Genomic DNA, 19,543 nt, shown 5'->3' on the forward strand with positions numbered 1-19,543 from the left:
GTCAGCTATGATAATTACTCTACCAAAATCAGGTAAAACACCGGACACACCAGCCAACTTCTGTCCAATTTCCCTTCCTAATTCAGATTTTAAAATTTTCTCCAAGCGACTATCTAACCGTTTAGTAGATATCCTACATGGCCTGGTTAACGCTGACCAAGTGACATTTGTTGAGAACAGACAAACATCAGATGGCACGAGAAGATTTATAGATCTGCTGGACATTATTAATGGACATGGAACGCCTTCTCCCTTTCCCTGGATGCAGAGAAGGCGTTCGACAGGTCAATTGGAACTTCTTGGAGGCCACCCTACTCAAATTTGGCTTCCAGGGTAATTTTCTTACAGCATTACTTGCCTTTTATTCCCAACCAAATGCTCTAGTTTATACATCAGGCTTTCTCTCAACCAGATTTGACATAACCAACGGTGCCCGCCAGGGATGTCCCATGTCCCCGCATATTTTTGCTCTAATTATGGAACCTTTTGCAGAATACATTAGGTCATCTCAAACTATTACAGGTATTAGGACATCTGGGACAGTACATCAAATTGGTCTCTTTGCTGATGACACCATTTTAATAATGAAACAACCCTTAATCTCTTTTCCAGCAATGGTGGAAATACTTGATTTACAAGGTCAATGTAAACAAATATTACAGATATTACCCATTAATCTAAGTCGAACAGAACGTATTAAACTAAAGTCGAAATTTCAATTTCAAGGGGTCAAGAATAGTATCCCATATCCTGTCATAACTTTATCTTATCCCCCCAACACATTATTCCAACATAATTACCTCATTTTAATGGAGGAAATTAAAAGTAAGCTTACTTCATAAAAGATGTTTGGAATCTCATGGCTGGGTAGAATCGTTATATCTAAAATGATGATTCTACCCAAAATTCTTTACACATTCAGGAATGTATCAATATATGTACCACCTTCTTACATCAGAAAGCTGCAAACGTGGATTATGAGATTTGTGTGGAATGGGAAAAGGGCCAGGGTTAAGATGGAAGTTCTTTTCTCCCACATTTCTATAGGAAGGGTAAACTGCCCTTCCCTTCTACTTTACAACCAATCAGTGATTCTGGCTCACCTAAAATGGCTCTGGATAAAAGACATATCTAAGAGATGGGTGCAGATTGAATTGGGATTGCTGGAAAACCATGATATATTTCACTTTTTGAATACACACCTCATCTTTATTCCACATATCAATCCACCTGCTTTGACCTCCACATAAAGAGCCTTGATACATTTGTGGCTTGACACTTCGATTCATAAGTTCTTTAGACCATGGGACATATTAAAATTGCCCTTGAATATTTTCAAACTATTCATCTCGAATCTCTCATTAAAGAGTTGGATTGATAAATATATCATTTATTTAGGGGATATCGGAAACCCTACCCTGTTTCAGTTTCCTTTTTTAGCTAAAAAATATGGTTTGTCTGATCTAGATTACTTTACATATTTGCCGTTAAGACACATAATCAACTCCAGATCTATAATCCCTCCTTACATCCCACAGCCCTCCATAATACCTTCACGGTTGATGAATCCCAACTCCAACACGGACAGCATCTCCGTCTACTACAAAAATCTATTACTAGAAGTGGATGATGGGTCCGAGACAATAAAAAACTGCTGACACAAGGATCTGGGAAAGCTTTTCTCAAATGATCAATGGCAAGCAGCTCTATCATCTACTTCCAAATTCTCTAAATGTACTTCTCACCTCGAAACACACAGAATTTTTTTTTGCAGATGGTACGATACCCCATCTCGTTTGTCCCAAATATTGCCAGGTACTTCAAATATGTGTTGGAGGTGCGGTAAAATGGAAGGCACCTATATTCACATGTGGTGGGATTGCGGTTATGTAAAGACAGTTTGGGATTAAATATTCATCATATTATCCAAATTATGTCAATACCCCTTAATCCCGGACCCAGCCCTGGCTCTTCTCTACTTAGGTATTGATGATTTTTCTTTTCTTCATATCGCCATTATCTCTCATATGCTGATAGCAACAAAACAGAAAATTGCGGCTCATTGGAAAGACAATTTGCCCATACATATCTCTACTATCATGCAGTCGGTAAATGAACAATGCTGGTATGAAAAAATGTCTGCTTCAGCCTTCAGCTAAGTAAATATAATACCAGATGGGATGCATGGATTTCATCCAGCTTCTATAAACCAAGTTTTTTAGATATCTACATCCTGAGTTAGATCTAGATTAAAACTTAAATTTAAACTTAAACTTGTCTGTATGAAACTTTCCCAAACCTACCATATATACATGTCTCTGATTGATGTTGCAACAATTATCTTGAAGAAGTCTGTAATATCATCCTAATGATAAGATATTTGCCTCTACTTATGTAACAAGTGGTGTGCAATTGTTTCTTTCTTTTCCTTTATACGGTTATTGTTATATATAACTTGGAAACCAATACCATGTCAATATTTTTTATTGATTTATGTACTGTATCTGAATATGGTATTTCAATAGAGAAAATGTAAAAAAAAAAAAGGGGGGGGGGGGTTATCAGCAATGCCACACAATTTCGTGCGGTCAGATCACATGTCAAGTGAACGGCACATGATCCTGGAAGTGCCGTCCACACGGGATCATATGGCTTCTTGGATAACCCTCTTATGCTGGGTTCAAACCTGAGCGTTCGCAATGGAGCGCTCTGTATGCGCGATTGTACGGGCGTTTGCCATCGCGCATACAGAGACAACCAAACGCCCATTGTCGCGCCTTCCCGCTGAAGTCTATGTACGGGAACGCGCGACAAGACGCCCCAAAAAAGCTCCTGTACTTCTTGGGGCGTCGGGCGTTTTACAGCGCGATCGTATGCGCTGTAAAACGCTCAGATGAGAACCATTCCCATAGGGAATCATTGGTTCTTGCCTGTTGAGCGTTTTACAGCGCATAGGAACGCGCTGTAAAACGCTCAGGTGTAAACCCAGCCTTAAGCTTGCGGCATAAAAAAAAATGCAAGTGAGACAAAAAAAAAACACCAATTAGAAAATAAATTCCAGTGAGCAAAAATGCTTGTGTGTCCGGCAATTCACATTTCTCATAGAATTTCAGCTAACATCTGGAGCTTCAGTTTTTTCAACCAAAAAGCAGGTTCACAAAAAAGCCCAAAAAAGGCATATAAAAACTGGAGTAACATCTTTAGGCTAAAAGCTGTATGTTTGAAGAGGTTCCAAGCATTGTTTTAAAAAATTTTATGGAAATTATGGTAACTCACATTCAAAGAACAGCTGATTAAAAAAATTCCACTCATGGTAAATTTCTCCCATAGTCTCTTTTTGCCATTTTTTTTATATATTTTTTCCTACAACATACTGCATATTACAAAGAAACACCAAAAAGCGATAAAAACTGACGTAACACAAAAAACACAGTGAAATAAACGCTTTATGAACACCGGCGTATTAGACAGGGGTGGATCCGCCAAAGTTATGTAGACGACCCGGCATATCCACAGCCGGTCTAAATGTAAGCCAGCTTTCTTACTGCCTTAAATTAAGACCTGGGGTGAATGGGGAAAAGTCACAAATTGCGGCACAAATACGCCTAATATAGGAGTATTTCTGATAGTAAAAAAAAAATATGCAAAAACAGCAACAACAACAAAAAAGACTATTTGTATGAAACCGTGAAACCACCCTTAGGGTCCATTCACACGTCCGTAGAATGGGTCCGCGGAACGGGTGAGGACCCATTCATTCTCTAAGGGGCATCTGCATTTCCAGAGCTCGCCCCCGATCTTCCTGTCTGGAAAAAAATAGAACACGTCCTATTCTTGTCCGCAATTGCATATAATTTACTTTATTTTTAGCCTAATAAGACACACCTAGATTTTAAAGGAGGGAAATAACAAAAAAAGTTTTTCATTAGACTTTAGATCAGACCTCCAGTCAGAGCCCCACTGTTAATCAGACCTCAGCTCAGAACCCCAATGATAATAAGACCCCTAATCAGACCTCATATTAGACCCCAATATTAATAAGAACTTATTCAGACCTCAGATCAGACCACTAATGTTAATAAGACCCCATTTAGACCTCAGATCAGACCCACAAAGTTAATAAGAACCCAATCAAGACTGCAAATTAGACCCCAAATGTTTCTACGACCCCTAATCAGACCTTAGATAAGACTTATAATCTTTATAAGACACCTAATCAGACCTCAGATCAGACAGAAAAAAAAAAATCCACTAACCTCTCGTGTTTCAGACGCCTCCACTCCTGAGATCCAGGACAGCATGTGGAGCCTGTAGGAAAAAGACTAGGAAGCGGTAAGTACAGAGCCCAGGGACCACTGTATTCACTGCTCCACGGTCCTCCTGTACTAATGAGCACTTCCATAATTACTTCCGAATTACTATTCGCCCTATGAGACACACTGACATTTTCCTCCCACTTTGATGGGAAAAAATGCATCTTATAGATATCTGTGAGACGGGGTGCGCTGACAATAGAAAGCTTTACTGCTTATGTATTCATGTGTTTTCTTCCTCCCTATACCTAAACCACAAAATACAGAAACATATACTGTAACTATGGTGTACACCACTAAATACAGTCATATGGTGGTCATACAGAATGATCCATGTCAGCAGTAACCAAGTATCACTCAGACCCTGCGCCGATGGAGAAAGGAAGGTCTGGTCTCGGGGGCTCTGAATGAAGGGCTGCATTGTGATCCTTAGTCATTGCTGCCAGTTTGTATCTATATGTATATGGGTCCTAGATGTATATCATTATCTGATCATGGTGATATAGTACGCTGTGTGTTTGTGTATTTCCCTATATAATCCCCTGATATACCCTTGTTTCTAGAGGGAAACACATTGGGACAAGTGAATGGGCATGCGTAGGGTGTACCAGGGTGAGTCTTCAGGGCAGGGTTGCCCATGTCATTGCGTGTGCTCTGTGTGTTGGGGCAAAGTATTAAGGTACGGTCAGGTTTCTTGATGCAGTTTTGGATGCCAAAACCAGGAGTGAAAAAAAAAAAGAGAAGTCATGACGGTGGTATTGGTTACTTTCTGCTCAACCCTCTATTACTTACCTGAACCCAGATGCATGCCTACTTAACTAACCCAAACCCAAATATACCTAATTCCTTCTGCCCACCAACCCCCCAAAAAAACAGACACCAGGTTGGATTAATATTGGCCACAGCAGCCGCTTTATTTTCCATATACATAACCTTTTTATAAAATAACATAATATTCCCAGTAATCCATATGCAACAGCGTATGAACAATACCCATTCCCCATATGTATAGCATAAAATACAGGAGTAGGTCTTTTAAGCCCCAAACAATGATATCAACCCGTCCGGGGCAGGCCATCTTGCCCCCAGCCGATGAACACCAGCTTGGAGGCACCACTGATGGCCCCTTAAGTCTACCAGAACCAACCACCAACCATGGGAGTCCAGCCCCAACCGTAGAGCCCTCCCCTCATCCCTACCAGACCTTTTCTCCAACTCCGAGAACCTCCCCCTGCCACCATCTGGATATCTATTTAGAAACTGCTCCATCCTTTCCAGCCGAACTGGTGTCTCCCCCTTTGCTATGGGGTTCCCCCCTTTCTGTTTGTTCCCCTTAAAACAACGTGTGGCTCTGTGATTCCCCCCCACACATGGAGTACTCAAGCTTAAACTTGCATTTTGCTCCGAATTTACAGCTCCCTTCATTAAACAAGAAGCACAATCCTTTTGCGGATGCTGCCAAAAAACTGGATTTGCTCCACCCCCAGCTTCCCCCCAAAAGGACTGAACTGACTTCACTGACTTCACTGGGGCCGTAACTTTTAACCACAAGGCAATATCCTTGTGATCCCACCTGATATTAGGCCGGACTGCTTTCCTCTGCCTAAATTGCTTTCCTCTGCCTAAATTGCTCGTCGTAACAAAGCCATGCCTGGTCCCCGTACACACGATACACTTCCCCAATGGCATCCAGGTAAGAGAACAGTGCCGAACAACACTCTGGTGTCCTTTCCCCTATGACACTTGCCAATATCGCAAATGCCTGCAATCAATTTGGAAAAAAAGGGCACGGGATCATCTTCCTTTTTACTGTCATCCTTCTTAGTCCTATCTAAATTACATTTTTCCAAGGAAAGCAAGGAAATTATTTCCACGTACTCCCCTTTCTATATTCGCTCGCACACCTCCTGTTTCAGATGTGCCCCCAATAGGCCCTCAAAACAAATGTAAACCTCCCCTTTTGCTCTATTATCTAACCTAACAGTCTCTTCTTCCAACGGTCCCCCTGCCTGCGTTTCCACCGACACTGAGCCACCGCCTGCCCCCAACAAAGCCTCCCGGCACCTACCAAAACCCCCGCCAACTCCCCATGCTTGCAACGGTGACCCCCCTGCCGTCCCTCACCCAGCCAACAACCGCCCAGTAAATGACCTAAACTTCTGTCTAACTCTGCCGGGGGGCTCCCAACCCCCCCCCTACACCCCTAGAATATGACATAAAAGACAATACAGTTCCCAAATTCATCTCACCTGGCTGCCTGGGTGCTGTGATCCCTTCAGCCACAGATCCAGAGTCCAGCCGATCTCTCCTCTGCATAGACCCAGAAGATCCTGGCGACGAATCTTCACTCCCGGGTCCCCCAGCATCTCTCATGCCAGGGATGTTGCAGCCAATCAGCCCTGTGATGTCGCAGCCCTATAAATAGCCTGAGCCATCTTGGTTTCAGCCATTTTCCAGTGTACTTAGTGCAGGGAGAGACGTCAGCAGGCACTAGGGACAGTGCTAGGAAAAACTTGAAAACTTATATTTCACTCAATAGAAGTTCAGGGAAAGAGCATTAGAAGTGTAGGGAAAGGATAGGGAGGAATTATTCCACAGTATTGAAGCAGAACAGAGTCCAACAGTGTACAGCCTGGGTACTAGGAACAATCCTATTATACCTTGCTGCACTGACTGCGGATCCAAAATGCCATTATACTGCTGTTGATTTCAGGTTTTCAATTTCTAATTCCATCAAAACATTCTTGTTATTGGGGTTTTATTAGCCCTTGTGCGATGCAGTTATATACAGTTGCAAAAAAAAGTATGTGAACCCTTTGGAATGATATGGATTTCTGCACAAATTGGTCATAAAATGTGATCTGATCTTCATCTAAGTCACAACAATAGACAATCACAGTCTGCTTAAACTAATAACACACAAAGAATTACATGTTACCATGTTTTTATTGAACACACCATGTAAAAATTCACAGTGCAGGTGGAAAAGGTATGTGAACCCTTGGATTTAATAACTGGTTGAACCTCCTTTGGCAGTAATAACTTTAACCAAACGTTTCCTGTAGTTGCAGACAGGGGCGGATTAAGTGCATGATAGGCCCGGGGCTGTCTACCCAATTCGCCCCCCCCCCCCCCCTCCATTTTAGTTTTAGTTTTTTTTTCTATATGAAGAGGCTGCGGTGCTTCGTAAGCGCCAACGTCTCTTCCTAGGCAATATGACATCGTTCACATGGTCTAGGTGCAGCTCTGTCTCATCCGAGTGATTGCGGCTGAGCTGTAATACCGAGCGCAGGGCTATCAAATGGACAGCGCTGTGCTTGGTAACGAGCAAAGAGGCTGCGACGCTCACTGGGACATCGCGGTCTCCTCAAACAGCTGATTGGCGGGGGTGCCAGGAGTCAGACCCCCACCATCTCATAACTCTTTGTGTACAGATGTCATAGATGTTATCTGCAGTCCTATGTAACACCCCACATAACACAGTGAACTATTGTGTTATGTGGGGTGTTACATAGGACTGCATGGAACATCTACTACATTATCTGTACACAGAAAGTAATCACTGTTATCTAGACTGTTACATAGGACTGCAGGTGACAAATACAAATTTTAGTTGCCAAATTTAAAATACATACGATTATGATAAAAAAAGACTTGGAGGAGAAGATGAGACACAAGTCACAGTAGTGAGCCCGCTCTACATATAGGAGAATACTGCACCACATACCTGTTACATCCAGTGACATCTCCTGTCATGTAGATCCTCTCTTTCATCTTCTCCTCCGTTTGACCAAGACCGCCATGACAAATTCTTTCAGCCGCATCTCGTCTCTACAGAGTTTGTTACACAGACACGTTAGAGTTCTCATAATTGGGGTCATTTATCAAACTGGTGTAAATTACAACTGGCTTAGGTGCCCACAGCAGCCAATCAGATTCCACCTTTAATTTTCCAAAGGAGCTGTGAAAAATTAAAGCTGGAATCTGATTGGCTGCTATGGGTAACTAACCCAGTTATACTTTACACCAGTTTGATAAATTACCCCAAAGGTCCCTATAGTGTCTACAGCAATTATAATGTCCCCTTGAGTGCCCCAGTAATAATAACACCCTATATTGTGTTCCAGGTAATAATCTCTGTATAGTGTCCCCAAAAATAATGTCCCCTAATAGAAAGGTCCCCACACTACCCCCATATAGTAATTTCCCCCACACTGCCCCATATAGTATTTCCCCCCACACTGCCCCATACAGTAATTTCTTCCACACTGATCCATAAAGTAATTTCCCCCACACTGCCCCCACACAGTAATTCCCCCACACTGATCCATATAGTAATTTCCCCCACACTGCCCCATATAGTAATTTCCCCCACACTGCCCCATATAGTAATTTCCCCCTCTCTGCCCCATATAGTAATTTCCCCCACACTGCCCCATATAGTAATTTCCCCCACACTGCCCCCATATAGTAATTTCCCCCTCTCTGCCCCAATATAGTAATTTCCCCCACACTGCCCCATATAGTAATTTCCCCCACACTGCCCCCATATAGTAATTTCCCCCACACTGGTCCATATAGTAATGTTCCCCACACTGGCCCATATAGTAATTTCCCCCACACTGGCCCATATAGTAATTTCCCCCACACTGCCCCCATATAATAATTTTCCCCACACTGCCCCATATAATAATTTCCCCCACACTGCCCCATATAATAATTTTCCCCACACTGCCCCATATAATAATTTCCCCCACACTGCCCCCCAAATAGTAATTTCCCCCACACTGCCCCCCAAATAGTAATTTCCCCCACACTGCCCCCCAAATAGTAATTTCCCCCACACTGCCCCCCAAATAGTAATTTCCCCCACACTGCCCCCAAATAGTAATTTCCCCCACACTGCCCCCAAATAGTAATTTCCCCCACACTGCCCCCAAATAGTAATTTCCCCCACACTGCCCCCAAATAGTAATTTCCCCCACACTGCCCCCAAATAGTAATTTCCCCCACACTGCCCCCAAATAGTAATTTCCCCCACACTGCCCCAAATAGTAATTTCCCCCACACTGCCCCCAAATAGTAATTTCTCCCACACTGCCCCCATATAGTAATTTCTCCCACACTGCCCCCATATAGTAATTTCTCCCACACTGCCCCCATATAGTAAATTCCCCCACACTGCTCCATACAGTAATTTCTTCCACACTGCCCCCATATAGTAATTTCCCCCACACTGCCCCAAATAGTAATTTCCCCCACACTGCCCCAAATAGTAATTTCCCCCACACTGCCCCAAATAGTAATTTCCCCCACACTGCCCCAAATAGTAATTTCCCCAAACTGCCCCCATATAATAATTTCTTCCACACTGCCCTCATATAATAATTTCTTCCACACTGCCCCCAAATAGTAATTTCGCCCACACTGCCCCATATAGTAATTTCCTCCATATAGTAAGTTCCCCCACACTGCTCCATACAGTAATTTCCCCCATATAGTAAGTTCCCCCACACTGCTCCATACAGTAATTTCCCCCACACTGCCTCCCATGTAGTAATTTCACCCACAAAGTAATTTGCTGCCCACACTGCCCCCATCAAGTAATAACCCCACACACTGCCCCCCATTAGATCATTTTACCTGACACTGCCATCCATTAAGTAATTTGCCCCCACACTGACATCCATTAAGTAATTTGCCCCCCACACTGCAATCCATTAAGTTATTTGCTCCCACACTGCCATTTAAAGGGCTTCTGTCACCCCACTAAAGTCATATATTTTTTTTTGGCTAGTTACATTCCTTATAGTGCGATATATGAAAATATAATGGTGTTTCTTACTATCGCACTATAAGGAATGTAACTAGACCAAAAAAAAAAATGACTTTAGTGGGGTGACAGAAGCCCTTTAAGTGATTTGCCCCGACACTGCCATCCATTAAGTAATTTTCCCCCACACTGCCCCATCATTAAGTAATTTGCCCCCCACACTGCCCCATCAAGTAATAACCCCCCACACTGCCCCCCATTAGATAATTTTCCCCCACACTGCCATCCATTAAGTAAATAGCCCCCCACACTGCCCCCACAGTATTAATTTCTCCACACTGCCCTCACAGTATTAATTCCCCCCATAGTAGTAATTTGCCCCTACAGTATTAATTGTCTCCCACACTACCCCCACAGTATTAATTTCCCCCATACTAGTAATTTGCCCCCACGTAATAGTTTGCCCCCCCCTGTTCCTTCAGTAATGTCCCCCAAAGTCGGCAGTTGGCACACAAAAAAATAAAAATTAAAAGCTAATACTTACCTGTGTCCCAGCCGGCGCTCACTCGTAGATGGTGCAGGCGTGCGCACACACGTCAGTGTGCTGCGTCCGGGCACAGGCACGGCGCGATGACGTCATCACGCCCGCCTGCGCCAGGATTTTACTACCGCATAGGCTTCAGGCCTGCTAGGCCTGAAGCCTATGGTGGTGATCGGCGGCGGGGCAGGGAACTATGCCCTCCCGTGCCCCGCCGTAGTTTGTGGTCATTTGGGTCGTTGGGCCCCCCAGCGATGCCGGGCCCGGGGCTACCGACCCAAACGCCCCAATTATAATCCGCCACTGGTTGCAGATCAGACGTGCACAATGGTCAGGAGTAATTCTTGACCATTCCTCTTTACAGAACTTTCAGTTCAGCAATATTCTTGGGATGTCCGGTGTGAATCGCTTTCTTGAGGTCATTCCACAGCATCTCAATCGGCTTGAGGTCAGGACTCTGACTGGGCCACTCCAGAAGGTGTATTTTCTTCTGTTTAAGCTGTTGTTGATTTACTTCTATGCTTTGGGTCGTTGTCCTGTTGCAACACCCATCTTCTGTTGAGCTTCAGCTGGTGGACAGATGGCCTTAAGTTCTCCTGCAAAATGTCTTGATAAACTTGGGAATTCATTTTTCCTTCGATGATAGAAATCCGTCCAGGCCCTGACGCAGCAAAGCAGCCCCAAACCATGATGCCTCCACCACCATACTTCACAGTTGGGATGAGGTTTTGATGTTGTTGTACTGTGCCTCTTTTTCTCCACACATAGTGTTGTGTTTTTCTTCCAAACAACTCAACTTTGGTTTCATCTGTCCACAGAATATTTTGCCAGTACTGCTGTGGAACATCCTGGTGCTCTTGTGCAAACTGTAAATATGCAGCAATGTTTTTTTTGGACAGCGGTGGCTTCTTCTGTGGTATCCTCCCATTCTTGTTTAGTGTTTTACGTATCGTAGATTTGCTAACAGGGATGTTAGCATATGCCAGAGACTTTTGTAAGTCTTTAGCTGACACTCTAGGATTCTTCTTCACCTCATTGAGCAGTCTGCGCTGTGCTCTTGCAGTCATCTTTACAGGACAGCCACTCCTAGGGAGAGTAGAAGCAGTGCTGAACGTTTTCCATTTATATACAATTTGTATATTTGATAAACAGCAAGGCTTTTGGAGATACTTTTATAACTCTTTTAAGCTTTATGCAAGTCAACAATTCTTAATCGTAGGTCTTCTGCGAGCTCTTTTGTGCAAGGCATCATTCACATCAGGCAATGCTTCTTGTGAAAAGCAAACCCAGAAGTGGTGTGTGTTTTTATAGGGCAGCTGTAACCAACACCTCCAATCTCATCTCATTGATTGGACTCCAATTGACTGGCACCTCACTCCAATTAGCTCTTGGAGATGTCATTAGTCTAGGGGTTCACATACTTTTTCCACCTGCACTGTGAATGTTTACATGGTGTGTTCAATAAAAACATGGTAACATTTAATTCTTTGTGTGTTATTAGTTTAGGCAGACTGTGATTGTCTATTGTTGTGACTTAGATTAAGATCAGATCACATTTTATTACCAATTTGTGCAGATATCCATATAATTCCAAAGGGTCACATACTTTTTCTTGCAACTGTATATATGCAGTTATCTAAAGCCTTTTTTTGTCATGCATTAGTGGGGAATAATGTTGATCGAGCACCAAAGTTCTCGGGTGCTCAGGCCGCACACCTCGGGATGCTCAGGTGCTCTACCGAGCACCTGAGCACAATGGAAGTAAATGGGAGAACCCGAGCATTAAACCAGGCACCTCTGAAGAGGGGAGGGTGTCTGGTTCATAGAAAAAGGTCAGAAATTGATGGAAACACCACCAAAATTGTTCGGGAACAGCATGGGGAAGATGTCTAAATGCATCTTGGACTCCCAGGTCACTGCTGGGAACGATGTTGTCCGAGTAATACAGTAATTTTACACACAGACAATAATACGCACAAAAGATAGGGAAAAATTATTAGGAAACATTATTTTCTGTATATTGACTATAAAGTGCAAGTGCTGCCAAAAAATACAAGGAACCGGCGCTCCAATAAACCCTTTATTACACATAAAGGAGGGCATCATACACCCTTGAAAAATTATGTTTCATAGCCTGCTGGTGAGCTGATCCTCTAAAAGATTTTAGGTGCTGGCCTGCTGGTAAGCTGACCCTGTAAAACATTATATGCAAGGGCCTGCAGGTGAGCTGACCCTGTAAAAGATTGTAGGTGAGGGCCTGCAGGTGAGCTGACCCTCTAAAAAATTATATGCGAGGGCCTGCAGCTGAGCTGACCCTGTAAAACATTATATGCGAAGGGCATATATGCGAGAGCATGTTGATATGATGGAAGAGGAGGAGGAGGATGAGAAAAGGAAGATTCAACCAGATACCCTTGTTTGTGGTGGAAGGGGTGCATATGAATACAGTGTATTCAGAACATTAAAAACAACACATTTAAAGTGCCTTTATGTTCATCAGCTTTCCTCTGGTGGAGTCGGGAAGTCATGGTCAATCTAGGCCTTGTTCATTTTTATAAGACTCAACCTATCAGCATTTTCAGTTAACAGGCTTATCTGTCATAATGCCACTAGCATACCCGGTCAGACAAAACGCTGGCGGCAGGGCAGGCCAGCACCTCCAAGACATAGAGCGCCAGTTCGTGCCACGTGTCCAGCTTGGACACCAAGTAGTTGGATGCGCACACTTTACACTGGCGATGTGGCGCAGCTAATGTCACTGTCCGCAGTGGACACCGTTCACAGAAAAAGTACACTGGATGTCAGATATTTTTGGGATGCGCACACTTTACACTGGAGATGTGGCGCAGCTAATGTTACTGTCCACAGTGGACACCGTCTACAGAAAAAGTACAGTGGATGTTATATATTTTTTGGAAGCGCACACTTTACACTGGAGATGAGGCGCAGCTAATGTCACTGTCCGTGGCAGACACCGTTTACGGAAAAAGTACAGTGGATGTCAGATATTTTTTGGATGGATGCGCACACTTTACACAGGAGATGTGGTGCAGCTAATGTCGCTGTCTGCAGCGGCCTTACTATTGCACGCTATTTGGCGCAGGATGCGCTAAAAATAGATATTGCTGCCACACACAACAATCCTTAAAAGGACTTTGAGTCTGTAAAGCTTTAGCGATTTAGCTCAGTTTGCGCTAAAAATAGATATTGCTGCTGCCACACACAACAATAGTCCTTAAAAGGACTTTTGGGTCTCTTAAGTTTTAGCAATTTAGCACAGGTTGTGCTAAAATATATATATTGCTGCTGCCACACACAACAATAGTCCTTAAAGTGACTTTTGGGTCTATGAAAAGTTTTTCTACAAAAAATATTTGTATATTGCTCCCTACACTGCCTGTCCCTTCCTCAACACAGCTCTCCCTGACTAAGACTGAGCCAAACACGCGTCATCGGAACTGCCAGCCAATCACTGCAATGCCAGTGACCAACCTGGCTACGGCTAACAGTGAGGGCAGTACCTACCTGCACGTTTATTGGCTGCGTGCCAGCCAAGAAATGTGCGGGGAGGAGACTCGAGCATTGCCGAATACTGCCATGTGCCGAGCATTCTCAATCATCACTAGTGGGGGGAAAAAAGGGGCTTATTAGTAAAAGTATTATTTGCCGTTCACGGCCATAGTTATATGTTCTAAAGCCTTTTTTTGGCGTGTATTAGTGGGCAAAAAAGGGCTGATTAGCTGTTGTGTGCTGAAGTGAGAAACTTAAAGCCCTTTTTGGCACGTATTAGTGGGGGGGAAAAAAGGGTCTTATTAGCCGTTGTGTGGTGAAGTGAGAAAATTACAGCCCTTTTTGGCGTGTATTAGTGGCAAAAAAAAGTATTATTTGCCATTCACGCCTATAGTTATATGTTCTAAAGCCTTTTTTTGGCGTGTATTAGTTGGGGGGAGGGGCTTATTAGCTGTTGTGTGGTGAAGTGAGAAAATGACAGCCCTATTATTTGCCATTCACGGCAGAAGTTATATGTTTTAAAGCGGTTGTTTTGCCTCTTTCACACGAGCGAGTATTGGAGTGTATTAGTGGGGAAAAGAAAAAGGGCTTATTAGCCGTCGTGTGGATGAACAACGTCATTCCACTGATTCATATCCTGGAAAAAGATGCTGGTAAATCTGTCTGGTCAGGGGACTGGAGACATGGTGTCTACATCTCACGGCCCCATGAGCCCTATGGGGGCTGTGCTGGAGGAAGAGGAGGACATTGGAGCACAATCAATGTATAAAGAAATGGGTGGTTTTTCTACACAAGTGACAGGAGAGGAGGAGCAGGAGCAGCCGGAGGAACAAGAGGGAGATGAGGAAGACAAGGCAGATAACCTGGACACACCGTGGCAGTATGCAGTGGAGATGGAGGCAGGGAGTCCCCCCAAGTCATTTGTGCAAATAGCCCAATGCATGCTCACTTGCTTCCGTAGTGACAACCAAATTGTTACCATTCAGCAGAGGGATGACTACTGGCTCTCCACCATGTTAGACCCTCACTACCGGTACAAAATGGGGGTGTTTTTTACACCCTGTGAGAGGGAGGACAAACTGAACTACTATAGAGACATCCTATGTAGTCAGTTGGCCGCTGCCTATCTGCGCCATCGTCCATCTTCTCGCAGGTCTGACCGGGAGGCCCTCTGCGCTCACGTTCCACTGCCATGGCTGCTGGGGGTGGGTGGGGTGGCAGGAGCAGTACCAACTTCATCAGCAGCAGCCTGAGTCTAGAGTCGATGATGAGCAGCTTTCTTCACCTGCATAGTAAAGAAACTACTCACCAGCAGCTAGACATAGAGCAGAACCTGAACCAGCAGGTGGTAGCATACTTGGAGTGCATCCTGCCAGCCGTCATTGAAGATCCACTGGACTACTGGGCTGCCAAACTGGATTTGTGGCTGTAACTGGCTGAGTTTGCCCTAGAAAAGCTTTCATGCCCGGCCAGTAGTGTGGAATCAGAGCGGGTGTTTAGTGCAGAGGGGGCCATAGTTACCCCATGAAGAACTCGCCTGTCCAACCAAAATGTGGAGATGAATCAGGCATGGATCACCAAGGATTTCCACTCACCAATGCCTGATGCATCTGATTAGATCATCCATGCTGCCTCACCCAAACCTTGACAAAAAAGACTGGTTTATTCTGGCTACCTGCCTCAGCTACTATTCTGATGCTGCCACCTGCCTGATGCCACACATCTGATGCCAAGTGTTCCTTCTTGCAGCCACCATCATCAGTGGGTACTGTTAGTGCCACACGCCTCTTCTATCACCAGGTCACTCTGTGGTCTCCTGATGCTGCTGCCACCTCCACACTATGTCACCTTGCCACTCTGTTGTCTTCTGATGCTGCTGCCACCTCCACACTATGTCACCTTGCCACTCTGTGGTCTTCTGATTCTGCTGCTACCTCAACACTTTATCACCTTGCTACTCTGTGGCCTCCTCATGCTGCTTCTGCCACCTCCACTCTCTGTTATTGTGCCACTCTGTGGTCTCCTAATGCTGCTGCTACCTCCACGCTACGTCACCTTGCCACTCTTTGGTCTCCTGATGCTGCTGCTGCCTCAACACTATGTTACCTTGTCACTCTGTGGCCTCCTCATGCTGCTGCTGCCACCTCCACACTCTGTCATTGTGCCACTCTGTGGTCTTCTGATGCTACTGCCACCTCCACACTATGTCACCTTGCCACTCTATGGCCTCCTCATGTTGCTGCTGCCACCTCCACACTCTGTCATTGTGCAACTCTGTGGTCTCCTGATGCTGCTGCTACCTCCAAACTATGTCACCTTGCCACTCTGTGGTCTCCTGGTGCTGCTGCCACCCTCACACTATGTCATTGGGCCACTCTGTGGACTTCTCATGCTGTGTCCACCCTCCCCACTTCATGACTGGGCCACTACTTTGCCTTTTTGGCCTGGTTGACATCATCATTTATTTGACCCTTCTTATCAGAAGGAAGGAAAAATAAGACACACAACGTATCCTGTCTGTGTAGCAACTGTAAGGCCTGCATGGTCCCATCAGAATTGGCTTAGGATTTGGTAGCCAAAAGTAGTGTTGATCACGAATATTCGAATTGCGAATTTTAATCGCGAATATCGGCACTTCGAGAATTCGCGAATATTTCGAATTTCGCAAAATATATTCGTAATTGCGAATATTCGATTTTTGTGGAAATAACAGTCCATGCGAATTTTTATGCGAAAAAAATTTGTATGCGAATTTTATGCGAATTTTCGCAATCAAGAAAATAATGCCTGGAGATCTTCTCGAATATATGGCGAATATTCGCCCAAATATTCGCGAAATATCGCGAATTCGAATATTGCCCCTGCCGCTCATCACTAGCCAAAAGCAGGAGTGGGTACAAAAAACAGAAGACATGCAAATATTCCATTCAAGTGTCATCTCTGTTTTGGATTTACTCCAGTTTTTTTTGGCATTAGCAATATTGATGGATTACTGACCAAATGCTGACCGAGTGAAAGCGGATGTTCAACAGACAGGATCAGTTTTTTGGGGGGTTATTGTTCTGATGGATCAGAGGGAGGGCAAAATAATCAATGACGTCAACACAAACTAACTGCTGACATTCTCTCCGCTCTGTCAGTGGACTTTACTTGTATAAGCATTTACTAGAACAGGTTCTGTAGACATCTATGTTGAATCAGATGACGACGGTGTAAAAGAAGTGCACTCTTTTAGAAGTGCACTCTTTTACGCTATAGTAGGATCTTGGGCCTCTGCAGGGTTCTTTATACCTGACTCTAACATCGACCTGTAAGGCTGAGTTCACACTTGAATTATTTGGTCAGTTTTGGCCCCCTAATTGCCCAAAGAAGTGAAGTGTGTAGTGATTCTAAGGGTACTTTCACACTTGTGGCAGAGGATTCTGGCAGGCAGTTTCGTCGCCGGAACTGCCTGACGGATCTGTCAAAACTCATGCAAACTGATGCCATTTGTCATAGGGGTCAGGATCCTGATCCGTGTGACAAATGCATTGAAATGCCGGATCCGTCTCTCTGCAGCCAGGAAATAGCTGTTAACGCGATTCACCACAAATTAATTCGGATCGAATCAATTCTTTGCCGCAAAGCCGAATTTCCTCATGATTCGTGGAAATTAATTTTCCCTTAATTGAGAGAAAAAATAAAAAAATCATGCTAACCTCGCCCATTTGCACACGAAGACGCCGCTGCAGCCATCTTGATTGAAGATACCGGGCAAAATATCGCACACAGTGACGTATGGCGTCACCACGCTGGCCGGCGTGATTACGTAATCAATCTTCTTTAATCAAAATGGCCGCGGCAACCTCTATGCTATCAAATGGATGAGGTGAGTATTTTTTATTTTTTCACCAAATTAATCCCTAAAAACCCTCAAGGTTCGACCAGCGATAAACGTGGCATCTGAGGGGTTCAATGATGGGAGGGGACGCCCAGTAATTGCAAAGAAATGTGGTTTGTGACAAAACTAATTTCTTTGAGAAATTTGGAGAAGCAGCCGAATTGAAGTTTTGATAACTTCGCTTATCACTAATAACAATCATCAATTAAATTAAATCAACAACAGTGATATAACTACTACTCCTCCCTCTATTTCTCCAGGTGTCCGTCCTGATCTCCTTTCTCACTCCTTTAACCATATAGCTACCTCAGTCCTCTATTAAAATTACTACAAGCACTCGTTAAGTCAGCCCCTTCTCGATATAACTACCACATCAGGCATTGTATCTCTCTAGAGCTAAACCCTGAACCTTTGTTGTGTCCAGTTTTTCAAGAAGCATCAACTTCTCATCCCTTTCCAGAAATATTTGTAGTGTTGCTCATTGTAGATGAATCCATTTTTTCCAAATACATTTTTTAGCTACTGGAAGAACTAAATAGACAATCCCGGGTATAGGTTTTCATTGCCAACCCGACAGTGCTTCATTATGAAATAAATACAACCATGGATCTTCCCTAAAATCACTGCCCACTAACAGGGATACCTTCTATAAAGGAAATCTCTTCAGCTGACATTGCAGCAGCAGCAGCTCATGTGAGATAGCTAATCTCATAACCATGTAAATAAAACACAATACAAGTATACAAATAAAACCAAAAAATATTATGTTAAGATTTATAATTAGGCAATAGTGAAAAAGAAAGCTGATATAACGAGCACCGGGTTAAGTCATGAAAGGAAAAAAATGATATTAAGGAATTCTATATGCATTCAAGGTAAATAATTTTTTGGGGTATTTTCCAGGTAAAAGTGACCCTCTTGTCCATGGAATTGGAGCTCAGCTCTTTGATGGGTTAACTTGCATTGTGATTTAAGCTGTTGTGTGCACTTACACTGTATCATATTGTGAATTTGCACTGTGGCAAAGGTTAATGCACAGCCAACTAATACTGAGAGACTTTATGACTTTCTAGCTGCGCAAAGTTTTGGAGGGGAAAAGACACACTGGCCTTCTGACTAGTTTAGCTATGTTGTTTATATCTGGAAAAACTGCATATTCATTGCCATAGACTTTAATTGAAACTCTATACAAGTCTGTAACATTGTGTCTGTTTAGGCTGTGCTTCTCCACACCACCCCTCCCACTACAAGGTTCTAGTTCAGCTAGAAACGGTATATAAGGAGAGCAGTCAGAGCTCTTAGTTATCTGCAGATAGGGACCAGTGCTTAGTAGGAGAGACTCTGCCAGGTTGCATGAGGAACCAGAAGAAGATGCTGAGATGGTGATGCTGTTGACCAACAAGCCAAGTAGATGACTAAGCCACAGACCCTGGGCCACCAGTCTTCTGAGAGAGAAACAGGCAGCTACCTCAGCCCTTTCCTCAACATGAGCCTTCTTCTTCCATGGAGGAGACTGGAGAAGTCAACTC

The sequence above is a fragment of the Bufo gargarizans genome, chromosome 5 (assembly GCF_014858855.1).
Source record: "Bufo gargarizans isolate SCDJY-AF-19 chromosome 5, ASM1485885v1, whole genome shotgun sequence".
Taxonomy (NCBI): Eukaryota; Metazoa; Chordata; class Amphibia; order Anura; family Bufonidae; genus Bufo; species Bufo gargarizans.